This window comes from Phyllobates terribilis, unplaced genomic scaffold (genome assembly GCF_046119375.1).
Source record: "Phyllobates terribilis strain yellow unplaced genomic scaffold, ASM4611937v1 Scaffold_5__5_contigs__length_657084704, whole genome shotgun sequence".
Classification (NCBI taxonomy): Eukaryota; Metazoa; Chordata; class Amphibia; order Anura; family Dendrobatidae; genus Phyllobates; species Phyllobates terribilis.
In genome coordinates, this window is record NW_027362765.1 from 633,948,340 (window position 1) to 633,971,613 (window position 23,274).

General features: G+C 46.9%; 1 pseudogene; it reads right to left on the bottom strand.

The window, feature by feature from the left end:
- The window catches only part of LOC141271675 (uncharacterized), a 65,962-nt pseudogene extending 43,083 nt beyond the window's left edge, over nucleotides 1-22,879 (bottom strand).
- Nucleotides 22,880-23,274: the final 395 nt, after the last annotated feature.

Genomic DNA, 23,274 nt, shown 5'->3' on the forward strand with positions numbered 1-23,274 from the left:
CCCTGAGGCACAGACACGTAGGTTGTTTCACTTGCTGACCAGACACACTGGACAAGAGTCCTCATAAACGGTAGAACAGTAGCATTTAATAAGAAGCCACACAGCCAGTGCAAGTTAAGTCTTATGAGCAACAGGCTCCAGTGACAAGCAGTATAGTTTCCTTAGCAGCACAGAAGTTCAAAGTCTTCCTAGTAGTACAGGGCAGCACAATTCTAAAGCAAAGGCACATTAATGAACACAGCATTCTTTACAGTACAGTGAGATGGAGGAGGGGGGAGGTTTTGCTGAGAGAGATGATCCCTCTGACACCATTTCTTCCAGCCCTTATCTTTATGCCTGACAATATTCTGCACTTCTAGTTCAGGAACTCTATCTGACCTGTGCTTAGCTTCAGTCCTGACTTGAATCCTTTTCACTTGCAGGGGTGCTTCTGTGAGATACAGAACACACACACTACCTTTTACTTCGGCTCCAGACAGACAGTAAACAACTTCCCCACAACCCCCCTGGAGCTCTGCTAAAACACTCCCCTTCTCCTGTGACTGTGTTAACCCCTCTAGATGCTCGATGCTTTTAAAGCACCAGCACTACTTCTGCATGTCACACTCTGCAAAAGCAATACTTCTGCATGTCACACTCTTCCCTCCTTTTTGAATGATGTCCTCGACATTCATCTTAATTGGTCAACCTGACCAATTCCAAGACAGTGGTGAAAGTTGGATAACTTTATATACAAATTGGCATTGTGAAATTGGTATTACGTTCATAAACATTGATAACAACCTAATCTTACGACCTTTTTCTTGTAGGATGCATGTAAGAAATAAACAATTAAAACAATCAGCATCTCTTCAGCTGGAGCTTTTCGTACGTCTTCAACTGGCTCTCTCTCTATGCTTTAACAGGTCTTTGTTTCTACAAAGTCTTTTAAGGAAAATCAAAGCATGAAAACAAGTCTCTCCAGTAGGTAACATCTTCCATACTGCCTCTCGGTGGTGAATAGCACTCAAGTGGGCTTACCTGGTCCGCATGCAGAGATACCGGTTTCCAGTCGACAGTCCTTAGCACTTGACTCGGTTCACCAAGTGTCTCATACGTCAGCATCACGGGCCTCCTCACTTCTCGAGTTGACATCCGCCTGGTGGGTTGTTTCTCAGAGACCACGGGTTCTTCGGTCTCAGAAGTTTCTTCCGCCGCACTCATTTCACGTGCTTTCTCAGATGCTCTTGGAGCTGCCTCTGTAAGTTCCTGAACTTCTCCTGAGTCGCTTGTTTCCGCATGATCTGGTAATTCCGCTCCTCCTGAGTGTCGATCGGTCTCTTCAGGGGCCGGTGTTCGATCATCAGATCTGAATTGGACATCATCTGTACTCCTTGGTACAAACTCTGGAGCCTCGGGACTTAGTTCACTCTCCTTAGGATGGTAAATCCCTCTCCTTGCTGGTCCGTGAAATACGATGGTGTGCTCTTCTTCATCGGAACTTTCAAGGTCACTATCCACCTCCAGAGCTTCAGTCTGTGGTGGTCCCTTAGTCGATCTCGGACGATGTCTGTCTACTTCTGGGAAGGCTTGTTGTGGTGGGAGATAATCACAGGGTAGTAGTAAGTTCCGATGGACTATTCTGGTTTTCTTGTTTCCCATTTCCAATCGGATTTCATACACTGGGCTGTCATCAGCTTTCCTCCTTATGACCACATACATCTTGTCTTCCCAGTATGAATGAACTTTTCGGGACTGCCTTTCTCACGTACGTTCTTGACTAGCACCCTGCTTCCCGGTGCCAATTCTGCTTTATAACATTTTCGATCATAGTACTCCTTACTCTTGCTCTGTCCTTGCATAACCACTTTGGACGCTATGTTGTATGCCTCTGCCATCCGTTCCTTCCATTTCCGAACGTAATCCGGATACGTTCTGTAAATCTCTGACACCGGAGTATCGAACATGATGTCGATTGGCAGTCTTGGCGATCGTCCATACAATAGGAAAAAGGGTGAGTAACCCATTGCATTGCTCTTTGTACTGTTATAGGCATGTACCACTTTTGACAGAGAACTCTTCCAGTCTTTCTTCTCATCAGCTGTTAAAGTGCGCAACATCGACAATAATGTCCGGTTAAACACGTTCCACTTGTCCATTACCCTCTGGGTGATAGGGCGTTGTGTGGGATCTCTGAATTCTACAGTACGTTACAAGCTTGGCAAAGAGCTGGTTCTCAAATTCTCTTCCTTGGTCGTGGTGTAACCTCGTAGGGAACCCAAACCTCAAAGCAAAATCATTGAAGATCTTCTCTGCTGCTGTTCGACCCGATTTCTTGGTGGTTGCATATGCTTGAGCAAATCTAGTGAAATGGTCCATCACCACCAAGATGTATTCGTAACCACCCTTTCACGTCTCCAGATGTAGAAAGTCTATTGAGACCATCTCAAACGGATAAGTAGTTTGGATGTTGCCCATAGGTGCCCGGGTTGATGTGTTGGGACGTTTATCTTTCAGACACCCACACTCCCTGGTCACGTACCTCTCAATATTTCTCTGCAAGTAGGCCAGAAGAAATGTTCACTAATCAAATTTGTTGTCCTTTCCACTCCCTGGTGTCCTGTGTTTTCATGGAGGTCTTTGAAGACCAACCCACGGAATACTCGGGGTAGTACCAACTTCCGGTTTTGTCCTCCTTTATGATACAGGATACCGTCTTCACTGAGGTAGCGCTTCGTCCATTCTTTAATTAAAACAGATACTGCTGGTGACTCATTGTCTCTCTCCCGTTTACTTGGAAACCAATTTTGGTCCACATAAAGTAGTATTCTACCAATTATCTGATCTTTCCGTTGTGTTCTACGGATTTTCCGATTTTGGTAGTTGTTGAATAAATCGGGGGTGATCTTGTTCTCTCGCTTTTATGGTGGTTTCCACCATCAACGGACACCACAATGGTGTGTCTTCCTCCTGATAAGCTTGTACTGCTTGGGTAGTGCTCTCAATTGCTTCCAGACTGACTTCCTTTGAGGATTCTTGCATGAACTCCTCAGGCTCTAGTGGCATTCTTGACAATCCGTCAGCATCCGCATTGCATTTTCCTGGCCTAAACTTGAGGCTGAAATTGAAGTCAGCTAGTTCAGCGACCCATCTCTGACCCGTTGCATTCAGTTTGGCTGTAGTAAGGACAAAGGTCAAAGGGTTGTTGCCAGTGTATACCTCAAACTCTTTGCTGTAGTAGAGATAATCTCTAAATCGTTCAGATAGCCCATTTCAATGCCAGGAACTCCAATTTTCTGGAATGTAGATGATAATTCTTCTCGGTGTCTGTCAACGTTCTAGAACCGTAACCGATGACTCTCATTTTTCCATCTTGATGCTGATACAGGGCAGCTCCCAGTCCAACTTGAGAAGCGTCACAATGAAGAACAAATGGTAAATTGAAATCAAGATATCCCAAGATGGGTGGTTTTACCAGGTAGTCTACTAGTTCTTCCAATACCTCCTGGTGGTCGGCTGTTCACAGAATGGGCTGTTGGGACGAAACTGCGTTGTTTTAAGCCCAGTCCTACCCACGTTCTTCTTTTTCTCCGTGGGTGTTGTTGTCTCTGTCGTCCCCCCCAAGAGGAGGTATAGAGGGGCGGAAACCCTGGAGAAGTTCCGAACGTAAGTACGATAGAGGAGAGGAATCCTAATATCTGCCTCAACTCCACGATGGCAGAGGGCCGTTTGTCTTTTAAGGCCAGTACTAGACCAATTTCTGCTGGGTATATCTTTCTCCGGACACAATTTTCCCTAGAAATCGGACTTGTCTTTTGAACAGTTCACACTTCTTTGTGTCAACTTAACCCCGTGTTGTTGATACCGTTGTAATACGGTCCTCACGTGTTCAACATGCTCCCGGAAGGTTTTGCTGTGTATCACATTGTCATCCAAGTACGGCTGGCAGATATCATCCCTCAATCCTTCTAAACATGTCTCCATGCTCCTCTGGAATTCCGCTGGAGCTAAACTGAGCCCAAACGGTATGCGGATCCACTCATATAATCCCCACGGTGTGATGAATGCTGTCAAGGGTCTACTGGACTCTTCGACAAACCCTTGGTGGTATGCCTTACCCTGATCGAGGACAGAGAACAAGGTGCTTCCTGATAGCTTATCCAGCATATCTTGGATCTTTGGTATCGGGTGTCGATCAGGTACTGACTTTCGGTTTAGTTCCCGGTAATCACAACACAGTCTCAGTGTACTGTCCTTCTTGCTAACACAGACAATAGGAGAGGAATAAGACAACTTCGACCTTTGGACCCAGCCTCTGTTAATGAGATCTTGTAAATATTCTTTCACTTCACGGTGTAAAAGTTTTGGCACAGATAAGCAACTTCTGGTTACTGGGGTCGTGTCTTTCAAACTGATTTTCAACTGCAACGATGGGATACAGCCTATATCAGTCATCTTTGGAGAACGCATGACACTCTTCTCTCAGCATCTGTTTTACTACCGCTAGATCTTCAGCACACAAGTGTTCCAGGAGAACTGGGGGATCCCAGGACTCCAAGGTGGTTCGTGCAATTTCTTCCCTTGGGCAACCCCTGTTCCTTGGTGGGGAGACTGAATTCACTGTAGACCCCTGGGCGGGTCTCACACTGGCTGGATATACCATTTTAACGGTTTCGATGTGACCTAACACAGTCTTTGGATCCAGTCTAATTTCGTGTCTCGTAGTATTCATCACCAGTATTGTCAAGCGAGCAAACCCATCAGTAGGAATCATAAGCACAGTCTCACCTTCAACTAGGCCTTCCGGAAGTTCTGAGGAGTCTTTGGCACGAACAGTCTTTTCTGGACTTTTATTCCCGGTTCTACCTGGACTCCACACCTCACCCCCACTATTTGGTTTGCAGTGATGATGGTTGGGCGCAAGCCTACCTTGACTTCTTTTAGGTCCATTGTATTCTGTGCTTTCTTTACTCTATGAATCACATTTTCTGCCACGACGTTGGGTATGGCAAGTGATGTGGCAATTGCATCCACCACCAGTGTCCCTGACTTGTGTTTCGTGATGACCTCACTGATTACATTATAACCCAGGATGGGATCCTCTGCCACGTTCTGATCACTGGTCACGAGAAAAGGTACCAAGAGCTCAATGGTGTTGCTGTTCTTTGTGGCCCTGAGTTGGAAAGTCACTTCCACCCAGCCTATGAAAGGGATTCCGGTCTGGTTGACGGCTTTGCCGTGGAGTTCCACTGGTCCCAAGAGTTCTTTTAGTGACCATAGGCAAGTGTGTGGCAGGTAGCGCATCTCCATTCTTCATTTAAAAGGCTCACTTGGGCTCCGGTGTCCCACAGTGCTTTTACTAGGAGTCCATCTAGCTGACACTGTATAAAGCACCTTTCACCTATTAGGCTGATGAGGCTTTACTGACTGAGGAATCCTCGCATGAGTACATAGTTTGACCTCTGCACTGGGCATTAAGTAACTGATGCCCCTGTCTCCCTTGCAGCTGTTGCAGACGGGAACACACTTGGGGACAGTACTGACGCAACCATTTAACCACATGCGCCGTTCTGGGGTTTGGTGAGATTTGGATTTGATTCTGGGGCCTCCTCCGTGTCGCAGTTACCAGCCGCCCCGCACTGGCAACCTTCTGTCTTTTAACCCAAATGACCGTGACCATTGGCACTCCTTGGCATAATGGCATAATGTCCTTCCTCACCACATCTTAGACAGTGGACACATACCGTACTCTGATTTGATGAACGGCACGCTTCACAAGCCGGGTATCTTCTGTTTTGGAACCCCCTCCTGGGTCTGAGGGATACAGAAACGAATCAACTTTTTCACATCAATCAACTCGGCTCGCAGTTCTCCTATTACTTCCTCCCAGTTAGCGCTGGCAGGCCTCTCTTTTGGTGGTGATTTAAAGTTCCCTCTCGGAGATGGCACTGCAGGGTCTCTATGATGATCTTTGGACTGGCCACAGGGCGACTCCAACTTCGGCTGACTCATTTTGGTGATTTTAGGAGCAGAGCCTTTCTTTAACTTCTGTTCGCTGTCTGACTCCAAACTAGTGGCCTCATTCAATTTTTCAATTAGGACTTCGTTCAAAATGCCAGGATCTTCTAGGTACTGTTTCAGCTGCAACTTGATATCTTTGCTGAGTAATCCCGTTCCCAATGATCTTAAGAACTTCTTATGGACTAGTCCAGCATCAAACGTCTCTTCTACATCTCTGGATGCAAACAACAGTATATCCTTCAGTTCAATTGCTCTGAACAAGAAACTTTGGGGTGATTTATTATTTTTCTGTGAAAGGTTAATGAGTCGGTGGAACAATTCTGAAGTACTCTCTTCTTTATAGTGCCCTTTTAAAATCATCTTCAGCTGTGGCAAGATCAATTGACTCTTCATTTCTAGCATACTACGGACGTTCAGTCCTGGGCTGATCGCTTTCACCACCCCCTCAACGATCTCATCTGGCCGGTAGCCTTTCTGTAATCCTGCATCAATCTAGTGCAACAAGTTCATATAAGACAGTTTCTCTTTCTGGCTCCCTGATTTATCTAACCCGAGCAGGTTAATGGTCCTGTCTGAGTCTGTCACCCGTTCAAAGGTTTTGGTCGATTTCTGCAGGGCTGTTGTTAGGGCTTTGAATTGTTCTTTTAATTCCTGTAGTTCAGTCTGTGGACGGAGATTCCTGCTTTTGGTAATTGGTGCCGCCCCTCCATCCTCCAACTTCAACCTGGTTAGAAACTGTGTTAGTTCCTGGAGGAATGTCCCCATGATGTCTTCCGCTTCTTTCTCCCCCAGCTCATCCATTTTTGCATTAATGGCAGCTAACAGTTGCCTGCGGTTGTGTACTTTGGAAATCTGTTCTACTGACATCTTTATATGTTCTGCTACTGTTCTCAATTCTTCACAGGTTAACTGAAGAAGCAGCTCACTAATTCTGTCCATTTGTATTAACACATCCATTGCTGCTAGTGAGTTTTTCTTTATGGCTGGTCCCCTTTAACTGGTGTAGCAGAGTTGAGTTGAGGTGCTGTGCTGCTGTGTTTTTCCAGACACTTTTCCTCTTCTTCCTCTACACGCTAATTCCCACTCAGAACTTCCCGTACGGGCCACCAATGTTACACACACGCCGCTAGGTTCAGATAGGGGCAAGACAGGTTACATGAATTCTTTGGAATTATGGGGGAACAGTTACTCAGGACGATCATAGACCATGTGCTGCAGCTTCTCTCAGGCACACAGGGGTATTGACCCTCAGGCACAGACACGTAGGTTGTTTCACTTGCTGACCAGACACACTGGACAAGAGTCCTCATAAACGGTAGAACAGTAGCATTTAATAAGAAGCCGCACAGCCAGTGCAAGTTAAGTCTTATGAGCAACAGGCTCCAGTGACAAACAGTACAGTTTCCTTAGCAGCACCGCAGTTCACAGTCTTCCTAGTAGTACAGGACAGCACAGTTCTAATGAAAAGGCACATTAATGAACACAGCATTCTTTACAGCACAGTGAGATGGAGGAGGGGGAAGGTTTTGCTGAGAGAGATGATCCCTCTGACACCATTTCTTCCAGCCCTTATCTTTATGCCTGACAATACTCTGCACTTCTAGTTCAGGGACTCAACCTGACCTGTGCTTAGCTTCACTCCTGACTTGAATCCTTTTCACTTGCAGGGGTGCTTCTGTGAGATACAGAACACACACACCACCTTTCTCTTCGGCTTCAGCCAGACAGTAAACAACTTCCCCACAATCCCCCTGGGACTCTGCTAAAACACTCCACTTCTCCTGTGACTGTGTTAACCCCTCTTGTTGCTGGATGCTTTTAAAGCACCAGCACTACTTCTGCATGTCACACTCTGCAAAAGCACTACTTCTGCATATCACAATAACGTTTGGTGAACTGCTCCTGTGTATGTGATAGTCAGGAGAGAGAGAGCTGTCTGACCTAAGGCCTTTTGGCCGACAGCCATCTAATATATTTGAGGGCCGGAAAGGGACTGTCAGTAGAGAATGACTGTTCAAACCAAGCACATGCGCTCAATGCACCCTTGATGCTGCCAAACATTTAAGTGCACCTTGACATTGAACAGCCACAGAAATACACATCTATTACAAGTCAACAGAAACACAATAGTGCATGTCTCTTGGCTTGACAAATCTAATCGTCTGGCTGATTGATATAAGCTGTATTATAAGGGTTCACAGGGGTTGTGCAGTGAAAACAAGTTATCACTAGTGATGAGCGAGCACTAAAATGCTCAGGTACTCGTTGCTCGGGTCGAGCACATTGGAATACTCGAGTGCTTGACCCGAGCAACGAGCCCAATGTAAGTCTATGGGAAACTCAAGCATTTTTCAGGTGACTCCCTCCGGCGGTCTGCAGAGGGCCTAAAAATTGCCCAAATCGATGGGAACAGTGCTCAAATGACATGGGAACAGCATGGGGAAGACCCCTGGAAGCATCGCTGAAGCCCAGATCACTGCTGTCAACAATGTTGTCAGAGTATTACGCCACTTTTACGGACTCACAATAAAACATACAAAAACGAAACCAAAATGGATTTTCCTGGGAAATATGTTAAGGAACATCCTTTCCAGGGTAATGACTTGTATATAAGGCGAAATAAATAAGCAAAAACAAAAATACGCCTCCACACCTTAGGCTATGTTCACACATAGCGTTTTTGATGCACTTTTGCATTGCTTTCAACCAAGACAAATGCATTCACCAGGAAATGTCATTTTAACATTTTACAACCTTATCTGGCCATGTGGTGTGTGACACATCATCAGACACATGCATACAGTGCTGAAAAGACATGGGAACAGCATGGGGAAGACCTCTGGAAGCATCTCTGACTCTCAGGTCACTGCCTAAAAGTGTGCCCATCATAAGTGATCCTTGGCACATGCGAAGATGCCTCCCGCCATGCACCTGTCATTGCAGACTTGCAACAATCACCGTCCACGTCCTTGTCCCAGTGCAGCGTTCAGTTGTCCCTCCCCATTCCTTGGAATGCAAGCGCAAGTATGCAGCCAGCCACCCACCACATGACAGGCTGGAATACTATACTGGCAAATTTTTGATAGCTGCTTGCACTTGAAATGTGGCCTTTTAGGCTCGTGGAGGTGGAAGCTTTTCATAACCTCATGCCGGCGGCGGCCGGGTGTCCATACTCAGTCCCCAGCCGCCTCTGTCGTCTCCGCCTTCCTCAAGCACGGGTCCCACAACTTTACCCATGCCCTCCCCAGTGCACTTACTGGGAAGGACCGCCTAACCACAAACACGTGGACAGGTGAATGTGGCCAGGGATGGTACGGAGCCAGTCCACAGCTTTTTTGGTGAGTTGTATTTCACCACAGCCATATTCTTTAGCTTGGTGAAAGGACTTGGGAAACCATATCTACCCAGCTGTCATTTCTCCCAGGAAGTCCTCTAAAGCTGCTTTCACTTGAAATGTGGCTTTTTAGGCTCGTGGAGGCAGAAGCTTTTCATAACCTCATGCCGGTGGCGGCCGGGTGTCCATATTCAGTCCCCAGCCGCCACTGTTTCTCCCGGTATCGTCTTCGCCTTGCACAAGCACGGGTCCCACAACATTACCCGTGCCCTCCCCAGTGCACTTACTGGGAAGGACTGCCTAACCACAAGCACATGGACAGGTGAATGCGGAGCCAATCCACAGCTTTTATTGCTGAGAGTTGTATTTCACCATAGCCATATTCTTTAGCTCGGTGAAAGGACTGGCATAGAGGGAAACCGTATCTATTCTGGGTGTCATTTCTCCCAGGAAGTCCTCTAAAGCAGCTTTTGCAGAAGCAATGGCAGCCCGTCCAACATCAGCTCGCACTTCTCGGTGGTGCTTTGATACATAAACATCTTTCTTTGCGCATTTAATTTCATGACTACAGAGTTGGGCAATGGCCTGATCTGCAATCCATTTTGAGAAATAACATGCATAAGCACATCCGATCCACATTAAACAAACAGCCATAGAGTGTCCGGGAACCTTCCCCCACACTTTTCTTAGCCAGGGCTGCTTCTCGGTAGGGTTGGACGGACCGACCAGAAAACCGGAGACTCCTCCGGTGGGCCCTGGCTTCTCCTTCAGGAGAGTTCGTAGTGCCGAGGTGAGGCCATGATGATGATAGAGGCCACCATCTGCTTAGTTTTCTGTTACTTGGAATGCAAGAGCAAGTATGCAGCCAGCCACCCACCCACAGGCTGCAATACTAAACTGACAGATTTCTGGGCAGCTGCTTGCACTTGAAATGTGGCCTTTTAGGCTCGTGGAGGCGGAAGCTTTTCACAACCTCATGCCTCATGCCTCGTGTCCATACTCGGTCCCCAGCCATCACTATTTTTCCTGGTGTTGTCTCCGCCTTCTACAAGCGCGGGTCCCTGAACATTACTGCTGGTACTTTTCTGTGGGAATTTGCATGCCTCCTACCAGCCGGGAATATTTCCAGTAAACTATGGTACGACGCCATGATATTAGCACTGATCCCAGTAACCGTAGCGAAGCCATCCCCAATTTCCTTCTCAGGAATTTTATTTGGTAGACTGAGTGGCTGCCCAAATACATTAGTTTCTCACAAAGGAGCTGAAGCTAGAGTGGCAGTAGGTGCAAGTTTCTCCAGCCTGTTAGATATTAGAGGGTGAACGGCAGCACATTGGATCAGTGGTTAGCACTGAAGCCTTGCAGCGCTGGGATCCTGGGTTCAAATCCCAGCAAGGACAACATCTGCAAGCACTTTGTATGTTCTCCCCATGTTTGCATGGGTTTCCACCTCAGTAAAAAAGCAGCCATAGAGTGTCCGGGAACCTTCCCACACACTTTTCTTAGCCAGGGCTGCTTCTCGGCAGGGTTGGACGGTGCCACGAGAGAACCCTCTGGTGTGCCCTGGCTTCTACATCAGGAGAGTTCATGATTGCGCTAACTTTGCAGCTGCTATGGGGCTCTTCAGTGGGGGGGAGAAAGGTGAGCCCTCAGAATCAAATCCTCTGGTGGGCGCAATGTTTTTCAATGTGAAACAGCTTCTCAGTGGGAGTTGTATTTCACCACAGGCATATTTTTTAGCTCGGTGAAAGGACTGGCATAGAGGGAAACCGTATCTACTCCGGCTGTCATTTCTCCATCACCAGGTTCCACCCATTGTCACACACGACCACGCCTGGCTGTATGTTCAGCTGTGAGAGCCACAGACCTAGCTGCTGTGTTACAGCTTTCAACAACTCTGCAACGCTGAGCGGTTTGTCACCTAAGCTTTAAGCATGTTATCTTCAGCACAGCCTGTTGCCGCTTGGCCAAGGCAGTGCTGCAGTGCTGTCAGCTTGTGACTGATGTGGTAATTTTGGAGATGGAGGAGGAGATGCATTAGCTGAACAATGTGATTACATTGAGGTTACATTGGCGACTCTGTTTTTATACTAAAGAAAGATCCTACTGTTTTGTTTTTTTTTACGTTATTTTTTAAGGCAAATGCATTCACCGGGAAATGTCATTTTAACATTTTACAACCTTATCTGGCAATGTGGTGTGTGACACATCATCAGACACATCCTGTTTCATTGATGATGGAGGGACTCTGAAAGACACATAGAGCAGGGCCACAGTAACGAGTACGACATGTTCCCATTAGAAAGGAGAGAGTCTGCTATACAGTTATAGGGTATGCAGTGAGTCCAACGGCTGACCAAATTTAGGAAAAACCCCACTAAGAATTTAAAGACACATAGAGCAGGGCCACAGTAACGACAAATTCCCATTAGAAAGGAGAGAGTCTCCCAAAGTGTTGGCCTATGCAGTGAATGCAAGGGTTGCCAAAAATTTAGAGGCACTTCAATGCCCCTTGGAAGAGACATGGAGGTCAGAGGGCCTCCTCAAAACAATGTTCCCATTATTAGGAAGTGGGTCTCCCATAGTGTTGGCTTATGCAGTGAATGCAAGGGTTGCCAAAAATTTGGAGACACTCCAATGCCCCTTGGAAGAGACGTGGAGGAGGGGCTCATAAAAAAATGTTCCCATTAGAAATGAGCGGGCCTCCTATACTTGTAATGCCCATGAACTAAGTGTATGGGCTGACAAACGTTTACCCCTGGGGGGTATACATGAACATACTGTATAAAAATTTTTTTTACGGGCATCATAAACACCCTTTAAAAAAATTGTGTGAGTGTTGCATCACGGACCACGGTCACACTGGTGATATGGTGGTGGAGGATGAGGAGAAGGAGGAGGACAAGAGCAAATAGCCAAAATCAGGAAGCGTATACCCATGTGTGGGTGTGAAAAGGTGCATGTGACCGCGCCCCCAGGGCCGTGGGGTACTCGGCAGCCGGGCCTCTGGCTGCTGGGGGATATCATGATGGCTGGCCCGGTCCGTTGCCCAGGGCGGTCACTCAAAAGGGGAATAGTTATAGGGGATTTAAGTGTTCGTGACGCCACCCGTGGATTGCGGCTAGAGGTAGCCGCCGCTGCGGAGCTGGTGTTATGGCAGCAGGGATGGTGTGGCTCTCCACGGGTAGAGCTAGCTCCAGGGCAGTGTAGGTGAATGGTGGTTGCGCTGGGCGTTGTAGTGCAGGGAGGGAATGATGGCGCAGACTAAATAATTGGAGAGAGGTGGTGCAGTGCAGTCATCCGTGTCTTTACTCAGAGTTCTTTAGTTCCACAGGGTGCACTGTCAGCTTACAGCCTCCCACGTCGCGCTAAGTTCACCAGGCAGGGGTTCAGCTCTTCCTCAGGGGATTTAGGAATGCCTGACAGAACCCCACTTTCTCGTGTTCCTCTCTAGACCGACTTCACACTGGGTCTTTCTCCCTCCGGCCCTGCGCTGCCCACTCTCAATCCTGCTCGGGTGCTCTGAAGTCCTTCCTGTACGTCGGATCCCAGACCTGCTTGACCCTCCTGGGGATTAGAATGCGGCTTATGATTAGTGTTGAGCCACCCCCATAGTGTTCGGGTTCGGTTCGGTTCGTCGAACACCGGGATGTTCGAGGAACTGTTCGTCGAACTGTTCGTCGAACACCTTAGAACACCGTCGAACACCGTTAAAACCAATGGCAGGCAAACAAAAACACATAGAAACACATAGAAAACACCTGCAAAGGTGTCCAAAAGCTGACAAACTGCTCAGAAGACACTCTCTTTAAAAAAGCCGGCCGGCAAATTCAGCAGCGGCATACACCGGGTACCCGACAATTTAGACAAGAAGGAATAGAGCATCACACATAGATTAGATAGATAGAAACATGTCAGTCACACATATAAGAAGCACAGTGACAGTGTTGGTTACTGCACTTGTCATTTAGTGTAAAGGATTTATTTAAAAAAATATTAGTGTTTTCATGCACCGTCTCTTTAAAAAAGCCGGCCGGCAATTCAGCATCTGTACCCGACAATTTAGAACATAAAGAATAGAGCTTCACACATAGATTAGATAGATAGAAACATGTCAGTCACATATATAATAAGTACAGTGATAGTGTTGCTTACTGTACTTGTCATTTAGTGTAAAGGATTTATTTAAAAAAATAATAGTGTTTTCATGCACTGTCTCTTTAAAAAAGCCGGCCGGCAATTCAGCAGCGGTACCCGACAATTTAGAACAGAAAGATAGAGCATCACACATAGATTAGATAGATAGAAACATGTCAGTCACATATATATGTCAGTCATTTAGTATTAAAATAAAGGATTTATTATTAAAAAAATTGGCGTGGGGTTCCCCTTAATTTTAGGCTCTAGCGGAGGTTAAGCAGACGGCTGGGGCAGATGTTTGAAGCCTGGGAAGGGGGTAATACCCACGGAGCTTCCCAGGCTACTAATATCAGCCCCCAGCTGAATACATAGCCTTTACTAGCTATTAAAATGGGGGACCCCCCAAAAAAAATGACGTGGGGTCCCCCCTAATTTAATAGCTAGCAAAGGCTAGGCAGACAGCTGGGGGCTGATATTAATAGCCCAGGAAGGGAGCCATGAATATTGGCCCCCTCCCTGGCTAGAAACACCAGCCGTCAGCCGCCCCAGAAATGGCGCATTCATAGGATGCGCCAATTCTGGCACTTAGCCTCGCTCTTCCACGCTGCCCTGGTGCGGTGGCAGGGGGTAATAGGGTTGGGGTTGATGTCAGCTTATAATGCCAGCTGACATCAAGCCCAGGTTAGTAATGGAGAGGCGTCTATAAGACACCCCCATTACTAACCCCATAGTCAAAGTTAAAAAAAACACAAACATCCAGAATAAAGTCCTTTAATTGAAATAAAGACACAATCCTTTATTGTTCTAAATTAAACCATACTTACCGTCACGCCCATTCCAGCTGAAGCCAACGATCTCCTGCAATAAAAGAAAAATAATAAAGCAACCTCATCCTTACCTTTCCATGGTTCCCACGACAGCTTCAGCTCTGCTACATCGAGATGACAGGCTGGACCGCAGCAGAACGCTGCCATCCAGCCTCTCATCCCGCAGACACTGAGAAGCGCAGGCTTGCTTGCGCTGCTCAGCGTCTCTCTGTGACGACATCCAGATGAGCCGAGTTCATGTCCAATGAACTCGGCTCACCTCATGCACGTCACTGACAGCGTGGGAAAATTCTCACGCTGAAGCGGTGAGTGCAGGAGAATTCTCCCACGCTGTCAGTGACGTGCATAAGGTGAGCTCATGTCCAATGAACTCAGCTCACCTCCTGCACGTCACTGACAGCGTGGGAGAATTCTCCTGCACTCAGCGCTTCAGTGTGAGAATTCTCCCACGCTGAAGCGCTGAGTGCAGGAGAATTTTCCCACGCTGTCAGTGACGTGCATGAGGTGAGCCGAGTTCATTGGACATTAACTCGGCTCATCTGGATGCCCTCACAGAGAGACACTGTGGAGCGCAAGCAAGCCTGCGCTTCTCAGTGTCTGCGGGATGACAGGCTGGATGGCAGCGTTCTGCTGCGGTCCAGCCTGTCATCTCGATGTAGCAGAGCTGAAGCTGTCATGGGAACCATGGAAAGGTAAGGATGAGGTTGGTTTATTATTTTTCTTTTATTGCAGGAGATCGTTGGCTTCAGCTGGAATGGGTGTGATGGTAAGTATGGTTTAATTTAGAACAATAAAGAATTGTGTCTTTATTTCAATTAAAGGACTTTATTCTGGGTGTTGTGTTTTTTTTAAATACTTTACTAGAAATTCATGGCGGTCATGTCTAATACTGGCGTGACCCCATGAATTTTGGGCTTGGGGCCAGCTGATAATACGAAGCTGGCCCTAACCCCTTTATTACCCAGTGAGCCACCGCACCAGGGCCCTGGATGAGTTGGGTACAGCGCCAGAAGATGGCGCTTCTATGAAAGCGCCATTTTCTGGGGTGGCTGCGGACTGCAATTTGAAGCGGGGGGGGGGGGGCCCAGAAAGCTTGGGCCTCCCTGCGCTGCAGATTCCAGCCCCCAGCTGCCTAGTTGTACCTGGCTGGACACAAAAATAGGGCGAAGCCCCACGTACTTTTTTTTTAATTATTTCATGAAATTCATGAAATAATTAAGAAAAAAAGGCCTTCCCTATATTGTTGTGTCCGGCCAGGTACAAATAGGCAGCTGGTGGTTGGGGGCAGCCCGTTCCTGCCTGCTGTCAATATTCATGGCTCCCTTCCTGGGCTATTAATATCAGCCCCCAGCTGTCTGCCTAGCTATTAAATTAGGGGGGACCCCACGTCATTTTTTTGGGGGGGGTCCCCCATTTTAATAGCTAGTAAAGGCTATGTATTCAGCAGGGGGCTGATATTAGTAGCCTGGGAAGCTCCGTGGGTATTACCCCCTTCCCAGGCTTCAAACATCTGCCCCAGCCGTCTGCTTAACCTCCGCTAGAGCCTAAAATTAAGGGGAACCCCACGCCAATTTTTTTAATAATAAATCCTTTATTTTAATACTAAATGACAAGTACAGTAACCAACACTATCACTGTACTTCATATATATGTGACTGACATGTTTCTATCTATCTAATCTATGTGTGAAGCTCTATTCTGTCTGTTATAAATTGTCGGGTACCGCTGCTGAATTGCCGGCCGGCTTTTTTAAAGAGACGGTGCATGAAAACACTATTATTTTTTTTGATAAATCCTTTACGCTAAATGACAAGTACAGTAAGCAACACTGTCACTGTACTTCGTATATATGTGGCTGACATGTTTCTATCTATCTAATCTATGTGTGAAGCTCTATTCTGTCTGTTATAAATTGTCGGGTACCGCTGCTGAATTGCCGGCCGGCTTTTTTAAAGAGACGGTGCACGAAAACACTAATATTTTTTTTGATAAATCCTTTACGCTAAATGACAAGTACAGTAAGCAGCACTTTCACTGTACTTCGTATATATGTGGCTGACATGTTTATATCTATCTAATCTATGTGTGAAGCTCTATTCTTTCGGTTCTAAATTGTCGGGTACCGGTGTATGCCGCTGCTGAATTGCCGGCTTTTCATGTTTCACTGTTGGCACTGTTCCCATCGATTTGGGCAATCACTGTAATGCCACAACCACCATGGCTGTGGCATTACAGTGAGTGGCAGACAATCCCTGCATGATTGGTGCTCTAAATAGCGCCAGACATGCAGGACACGCTTTTGGTGCACGAACAGTTATCGAACATAACCTCGAACAGCCGAATTTTTTGCAAATCGTTCGGGTTCGTCGAACAACTCGAACACCGCCCAAAACAGCTCGAATTTGAGATTGGCGAACAGTTCTAGTCGAACACCGCTCATCTCTACTTATGATCCCTCTGTCTTCTGACAGATTCAGGGCGTACGGGTGCCATCCTGCACTCGCCGTACCCCCTAGAATCCCTTCTTAGAATGGAGCCTACTCCCTGCTCCCCTCCTGGGCCTCTGACACTGGGCCCTACTTGTGGAACAGAGCCCCTACTGAGACTCTGCTCCCGGACTGTTCTTCTGAACTGCTCTCCTCTGATTGAACTCACTGTTCTGCCAGCCTAAGATGGCTTCCCTATTATATACCTACTACTATAGTGCTCCCTCAAACTGCTTCCTCCACCCACACCCACTACAGGTTCCCCCTACCTTTGGGATCCCCCCACTCCAGCCAGGGACAGGGCTCCGCAGGAAACACATTGCATCTTGCCCTTCCAGCTGGCCTGGAGCAGTGTAGTGTTGGATGCAGGTGTTTGGGGTTCTGAGCAGCACTCCCTCCTTACCTGAGAGAAGAGAGACACCACACCTCAGGGTGAGGTGCAGTACCTCTGTGGCGACTGAACCCTCAGGGGCGCCACACATGGGAATACATCTCCCAAGAAAAGACACTGGATTTGAGTTTGTTACGTTGCTATCATTCGGTGATGTTGAGAAGTCTGGCCCAATCCAGCCCTTGTTCATTTTTATAAGAGTCAGCCTGTCAGCATTTTCAGTTGACAGGCAGATGCTCTTATCAGTTATAATTCCACCAGCGGCACTAAAAACCCGCTCTGATAAAACGCTGGCGGCAGGGCAGGCCAGGACCTCCAATGCATAGAGAGCCAGTTCATTCCACGTATCCACCTTGGATACCCAATAATTATAAGGCACAGAGGAATCACGGAGGACATTGATATGGTCGGCAAGGTACACCTTCAGCATCTTCCCAAACTTTGTACTCCTTGTGAGAGTACCCCGTGCCTCAGGGCCTGTGCGATGGGGGGGCTGAGAAAACTCTCCCAGAACTTTGACAGTGTTCCCCTGCCTCTGCTGGATTGAAGTTGTGTCTCTCTCGCCTGTACTCCTTGGTTGTCCAACAAAGTGAGCCCTCTGCCGCCAGCGTTTTCAGATGGGAATTTTTTTAATAGTTCCGCAACAAGGGCCTTCTGGTACAGCCCCATTTTTGTAGACCTGTCCGCCTCAGGAATAAGAGATACTGTATAAAGTTCTCCTTGTAGCGTGGGTCTAGAAGTGTCACCAACCAGTAATGACTGTCACCCAAAATTTTGAGAACGCGAGGGTCATGGGAAAGGCAGCGTAACATAAACTCAGCCATGCGTGCCAGACTACTAAATAGCAAGACTTCCGTGTCCTCACCAAGAGGATGAGTGACCATGCTCTTCTCCTCCTCCTCCACTCTGTCCTCTGGCCATCCACGCTGAACAGACGGTATGACAGCTGTGCAGGTAGTACCATCTATAGCGCAAGAAACTAGCTCCTGTTCTTCCTCCTCCTCCTCCTCTTCCTCATTGTCACCCAATCCACGTTGGGATGAGATGAGGCTGGACTGTGTGTAATCACCCTGTATGGTTTCTTGCTCCATCTCATCGTGCTCCGCCTGCAATGCATCCTCTTTGATTGTGAGCAGAGAGCGTTTCAGAAGACAGAGAAGCGGGATGGTGACGCTAATTATGGTGTCATTGCCGCTCACCATCTTGGTGGAGTCCTCAAAGTTTTTGAGGATGGTACATATGTTTGACATCCATATCCACTCCTGAGGTCTTATGTGTGGAGTCTGAACTGAATACCGACGGTCTTGTTGATTCCAGTAGTCAACAACTGTCCTCTTCAGCTCACAAATCCTTCCCAACATCTGCAGTGTAGAGTTCCAATGCGTGGGAACATCACCCACCAGTCTGTGAGCCGTAAGCTGTATACGCTGCAGAAACACAGCAAGGGCGGCGGAAGCTGTAGCTGACTTTCTAAAATAGGCACACAGGCTCCGTACTTTAACAAGTAGATCCGGAAGCTCCGGGTAGGATTTGAGAAACTGCTGAACCACGAGGTTAAGCACATGGGTGGGCCAGAAATGGTACGTGTGTGAGCTCGCCTCGCCTCAGAGCTGCCACCAGGTTCCGGCCATTGTCACACACGACCATGCCTGGCTGTAGGTTGAGTGGTGTGAGCCACAGATCTGCCTGCTCTTTCAGAGCTGTCCACAACTCTTCAGCATTGTGCGGTTTGTCACCTAAGCATATTAGCTTCAGCACAGCCTGTTGCCGCTTGGCCGAGGCAGTGCTGCAGTGCTTCCAGCTTGTGACTGAGGTGGTCATTTCAGAGATGGAGGGTGAAGAGGAGGAGGAGGCTGAGGTGCATGAGCTGTAGACTGTGGGGGCAACCCTGATTGACCTAGGGCCCGCAATCCTTGGCGGTGGGAGGACGTGTTCTGTCCCAAGGTCCGACTGGGTCCCAGCTTCCACTATGTTAACCCAGTGTGCTGTCAGTGAGATGTACTGTCCCTGCCCACAAGCACTTGTCCACATGTCCGTGGTTAGGTGGACTTTCCCGGTAACTGCATTGTTGAGGGCACGGCTAATGTTTCGGGACACGTGCTTGTGTAATGCGGGGACGGCACACCGAGAGAAATAGTGGCGGCTGGGGACAGAGTACCGAGGGACAGCCGCTGCCATCAGGTTGCGGAATGCTTCCGTCTCCACGAGCCTAAAAGGCAACATTTCGAGCGCAAGCAGTCGTGAAATGTGAGAATTTAGTAGTGTGGCCTGTGGGGCGTTGGCTGCATATTTGTGCTTGCGTTCCAAGGACTGGAGTATGGACAACTGAACTCTGCGCTGGGACAAGGACATGGACGTGCTTCCTGATACTGCTTCTTGAGAGTGCGCAATGACAGGTGCAGGGCAGGAGGCATCTTCGCATGCACAATGGACAGGGGATTGGCTTGCATGCACAACAGCGGAAGAAGCAATGATGCCACCTGCAGACACTGTTCCTGGACCCTGGGGTTCGGCCCAAAAAGTCGGGTGCTTTGCTGCCATGTGCCTGATCATGCTGGTGGTGGTCAGGCTGGTCGTTTTGCCACCCCTGCTGATGCTGGCCTGGCAGATGGTGCAAATGGCCTTTTTTGGGGTTATCGGCAGAGTCTTTAAAAAACAACCAGACTCGGGAAGACCTAACAGTTGTACTGGCAACTTCCTTCGTGTTGGTGTTACAGGGAACGGTTGCCTGCCTTCTGTCTGCAGCCACCACACTGCTTCTTCCTGCCTGTTGGGGTGCTCTGCCTCCCTCCCCCTGTGTGCTGCTGTCCTCGCTCTGCATGTCCTCCTACCAGGTTGGGTAAGTTACTATATCATCCACCACCTCATCTTCCACTTTCGCACCCTGGTCCTCCTCCTGACTTTCTAGCAATTGTGTCTCATCATCGTCCACTTCTTGTGACACTTTCCCACCGTCGCCTTCGTGTGACCGTGGCTGCTCAAATATTTGGGCATCGCTACACGCGATCTTCTCTTGCCCCGCTTCAAGTGGACCGGGCGAGAGGCCCCAATCTAAAAATGGAAAAGTGAACAGCTCTTCAGAGTGTCCAAGTGTGTGATCATCAAAAAAAGGGAGAAGGGGAAAGGGGGGAAAAAAGGTGTGAATAAAAATTTACTTTTATTTATTATGTAAAATCTCTTGTAAAATATGACATAGACCATACATCCTATGGGTCACTGCTAAATATATATAAGTTGATTAGCTGTGACTCTGTAAATCCTGGAATATATAGGACAGCACTAAAATTACGTAGTTCCACAATCAGGGTCCCTTGAATTAAATGGTTTGGTAATATATCCAACTAGAATTCTGAATTGTGCCTATCCCAAGAATATATGCACTGAATAGTGACATCTACCCTATTTGTCGCAGGAGGCTATATATCATAAGCATCCGCTGCAATCCTTATAACCAGGCCAAATTACCAGTGGATCGCTATCATATGGAGTCACTATAAATTGTGCCGATATGATGAGAGCTGACACACCATTAATAAAGATCGCCCCTATGTAACGTGCGATCATATATGTCAGTTATGCGGAGACAATGTCTCAATCACCACAGTGGTCCCACAAGTCAGATTGTTACGCCTGATCGCTTTGGTGGATAATCATCCGTCCACACAGTAACATCTGACAGGGAGCAGTGCGGTCTCCCAGACTGATCGCGTGCACGTGGTGCGCACGCGGTCTGTATAACTGGAGACAGTCAAGCTCCGGAGAGACGCTACCGCATTCCGCTATTCATGTCAGCTGGCATGCCAGAGACATGAGCAGCACATGGGGACAGGACACAAAAAGCCTAGTTGTGCTGTCACATGTATATTCACAGGACAATTCGTCCCTGACGTGCATTTCGCCGGGGGTACTGGCTTTTTCTAAGGGCGGAGTCGGCCGCCTCTTCAAGCTATTTATACACCCTGTCATGATTGATGGGTATGGCAGCCAATCATTGTTCTGAATGTGCATAATACACAAAAAATTGGATTAGGGAATATACTAAGCAGATGTCAAAATTGTAATTATTAAAGTAATTAATCTGAACATTGTAACCCCAAAAATCAAATAAATTGATGGTTAACACCTGTCATGACATTCTTTTCAATTTCTATAAAGTTATTATCTCCCACAATAACATTTTTCTATCGAATTCATCAGCAACTACACTGGGGAAATATCCCAAAAGGGAATAATATATGGTTGTAAATGATGCAAACAAAGCAAAAAAATATGTATAAAGCCCTTGCAATATTACTAGGACTCTGATCGAGTTAGTATCCACAAAATATATCAACAGGTCAGAATGAACTCCAAACATCTGACACGCATTCCTCATGATCGGGAGACATTTTTCCGAAGGATATATTTTCAAGGGTTCTTATAAGACCGCACGCAAAAGCTCATTAGAGATTACCCAGTAATGGTCCAACAGAATCGGTCACATAATACCATCAAAAATTCTTAAATCCCAAGTAAGATGTCAAAGAAAGCAGCCGAAATTGAAATTCTCATTTAGTCCGTAAGGACTGACCGTATTAAATCTAAAAATCCATTTGCTTTCCTTTTTCAGAAGGATTGAATCCAGGTCTCCACCTCTGATGTCCACTTTCTGTTGGTAGATTGCCCACCCTTTAAGTTCTTTCCACCGCAAGTCATGTTTGTTCTTAAAATGTCTCGCGATGGGGGTAGGTGTGAAGACTCTTCGTTGTTCTCGACTTGTATATTCATCTTTGTCAAAATTAATAATGCTCCTAATCTGTTCCCTCACTCGAGTTTTCAAGTCTCTAGTGGTCTTCCCTACATATTTCAGTCCACAGGTACCCTCCAGACAATATATTACCCCAGCAGAGGAACAATTAAGATGTTGACGTATGACTAAATTTCTTCCAAAGGCATCTTTGAGGGATCTCATAGGGACCAAAATTTGACAGGCCTTACACATCTTACAGGGAAAAAAGCCTGGATCTCTAACTATCAAGGATCTGCTACTCCGCTTGAAATGACTACAAACTAAGAGGCTGGAAATCTAAGTCGTTTTGCGGTATGCTGCAGATGCCTGTGGTGTAAGAAAACGATTAAGATCGCAGTCTGATCTCAAAATACCCCAATGTCTATTGAAAATATTCATCATTGTTGACCAGTCCTCATGATACTTCGTGATAAATCTCACTTTATCATCTTGTTGTTGGTTTCGTTTCCTCGGAGTCAAAAGATCTTTCCTTTCAGTTCTCAAAGCGATATTATACGCTTTTTTGATGTTATTCTTGATGTTGTTCCTATCTAGCAGTCTTCCTTTTAGTTCCTCCGCTCTTAATTTAAATCATTCGAATGTAGAGCAATTGCAGCGTAAACACAAGAATTCCCCCTTTGGGATAGCTCTAATGGTTGCCGGTGAGTGGGCACTCCTGGCATCCAGAATGCTGTTCGTGGCCGTCTCTTTCCTATACAGATCCATTTGGATCATATTATCTGCATCTCTCCTGATCGTAATGTCTAGGAATGGAATGTTGTTCTGGTGGAATGAGAGTGTTGCTTTAAGTTAAGCTGATTATCATTGAAAATCAATGACATTTTTTAGAGTATCTCCCGTACCTCTCCAGATAATCAGGACATCGTCTATGTAACGTTTCCACGTTACAATCTGATCTGCATAAATAGACATGTCCTCTGCAAATACAACTTCATCCTCCCACCACCCTAGATAGAGATTTGCAAATGTAGGTGCGACCGCCGCCCCTATCGCGGTACCCCGCGTTTGGAGGTAAAAGCGGCCGTCAAAGACAAAATAATTCCTCTTCAAGATTAAGGAGACCAAGAAGAAAATCTTTCCGTATTGGGTTATAATCCTGATCCTTGGATAGGAAAAAGTCTACAGCTTTACATTCCATGTCTTAATCTATACTGGTGTATAGACTTTCGACATCATAGGTTGCTAATAATTCTTGCTGGTCCAATTTATTGCCTTGCATAGTGTCCCTGGTATAGGAGGGAAGATCGTACACATATCCTCTTAATTCCTGATGAAACAACTGATTGGCTTTTTCAGTCAGGCTTCCT